General features: G+C 33.7%; 1 long non-coding RNA gene across 1 annotated transcript in view; it reads right to left on the reverse strand.

The window, feature by feature from the left end:
- Positions 1-2,401, reverse strand: part of LOC128249259 (uncharacterized) — a 216,754-nt gene that overhangs the window by 9,442 nt on the left and 204,911 nt on the right. Inside the window, exon 2 of the long non-coding RNA XR_008265348.1 lies at positions 502-1,617. This is a non-coding gene — a long non-coding RNA (uncharacterized LOC128249259). The remainder of the gene's footprint in view (positions 1-501; positions 1,618-2,401) is intronic.

Genomic DNA, 2,401 nt, shown 5'->3' on the forward strand with positions numbered 1-2,401 from the left:
ATATATACTTATATATATGAGTGTATATATGTATACACACTCACATATGCATATAAAGATGAACAACAGTCATATATCACTTCAATGCATATTAATAAATGATCGTCACATTGAACGGGTGATATATTAGGATTTGATTAATATAATAAACGAGCAAAATGATTGCATTCACGTGAACATTTCTCATCATTATTGGCCAGCAAAGCAGCTGCACCAGTGAAAGGAAACCAACTGAATGGATTTTGATTACTCTCCAGAGGGCGTTCGGTCATGACCTTGGTCAAGAGTCATGCCTCTCGCTGATGCCCGTTATTTTGTTCTTATATACTTAATGTCAACTCATTTTGAGAAGAACAATTGAAAAGAAAAGTCACCGGAAGTTAATTTCATTTTAGTTTTTCGTTAACATTCAGTGAATCAGTTAAGATGTAATTGTGGCTATGATGGTTTTTGTTTTAGTATGTTTATTTAGTATTTAAAATTCAAAATAGATATACTTACGGCTTCTTAAAAAGGAGGTTTGCAGCTATACTGGACAGAGGTAAGGGATTACATTTAAGTGTGTAATTTGGGTGGCTTTATATCAAACAGATTGTCTTGCTCTCATTTTCAGAGTCTTCTAGTCGAAAGGTCACTTCTTTTCCGCAACACCATGTATCTTTTGATGTATATAGATTTTAGTCAGTTTTAGGATGACCTCATCATTTTAAAGCAGTTCACCGTGAGCTACTCATCTTCAAGGTATCAAGATTTGAGTCTTTAAACACGAATTACACTAAGACTGCCTGGTGTTTGCGCAGACAAATGTAAGTGCTAAAACGAGAACGCCATATATTTAGCCATGGTTATTGTTGATGTTCTTGTTAGGCTTTTAAACCGGCCGTGCCTCGAAAATTCCTTGACCAAAATGTTCCAACAATGACCGTCATATCTGCGTGCTACAGACATAGCTCATCTTGAACAATATATGTGATTAAAAATCTTCTCCTACTTTTATTCTGGTTGCGCGTGATTTAAGAGATATTTAACAACTATTATTAGTAATTTGGTATCAACTCGTTTACTTATAATAGCAATGGTTTATCTATAACGTATGGATATCGTACTTCATTTTATAGTCAACTAATTTGCTGATTCTGGTAATAGTGACTAAATATAAAACAGCCAGCCCACAAGATGAACACACTGATATCAATAAATACTTTAAATAGCACAGCTTACCATGTCAGAAATGAATACAAATGCCTGCACACATATACACACACAGATCTATGTATGTATATATGTGTATGTCAATATATAAACGTGTGTGTGTACACATCTATATGTGTGAGTAGATATGTATAAATATATATATATAAATATATTTGCATGTTTGTGTATTTGTGTATATGTGTATATGTGTATTTGGACAACATCATAATCTAATATAAATATATATTTTTATGTTCAACTTCACAGATAATTGGAACAATTCACTTTATATGATTGCCAGCAAAAGATTGTTACTTGCCATGTCACGTGAGGATTAGAATAAATTTCACGAGGTCAGTCAATCAGACGGTCAGAGGCTAGACATGTCTATTCTTGATACTGTTGACGACATGTTTCTGAATTCTAAAAGAAAAACCAAAATAACTGGAAAGTGATTATCAGGGAAGTCTTGAAGGAAAACTCAGTAGGAAAAGCATAGAAAGTGTATCATAATTGCAAACTGTGGAAAGTGTAATATATATACATATAAATATAACAGAGTATATTTATTTGTGCGAGGCTGGTGAACAAAAACAAAAAGTAACACACACATGCACACAAACAAGCATATACAAAAGATAGCTGTGGATTTACATGTATTATTATTGACAAGATAAAGGCTGCAAGCTGGCTGAATCTTAAACACTCTGTTCAAATTGTTTAGTAGCATTTCTCTCGTCTTCTTGTTCTGAGTTCAATTTCTGCTGAGATAGACTTTGTCTTTCATCGTTTCGGGGTCGATAGATTAAGTAGTACTCAAGCACTGAGGTTGATGTAATCCACCGTGTCTTACTCGTTTGCATTCTATTAAAATTTGATTCTTTAAATATCCAATTTTTCGGGCCTTGTGACTCTAGTCGAAACAATTACTATCCACACAGTAAATGCAGTAAGCTGGCAGAATCGTCAACTTGTCTGGAAAAATTGACATTGGAATGTTTTCTGGATCTTAAAGTTCCGAGATCAAATACCACCGAAGAAACTTTGCCTTTCATTGAGGAAATAAAGTACCATTTAAATACTGGAGTCGAGGTAAACGATTTGTTCACTTCTCAAATTTGCTAGTCTTGTGCCAAAATTAGACAGAATTATTATTCACAAGGTAATTCTAAGAAGAAAGAGAAATGCATCTCGGTACTTAGTATAG

The sequence above is a fragment of the Octopus bimaculoides genome, chromosome 13 (assembly GCF_001194135.2).
Source record: "Octopus bimaculoides isolate UCB-OBI-ISO-001 chromosome 13, ASM119413v2, whole genome shotgun sequence".
Classification (NCBI taxonomy): Eukaryota; Metazoa; Mollusca; class Cephalopoda; order Octopoda; family Octopodidae; genus Octopus; species Octopus bimaculoides.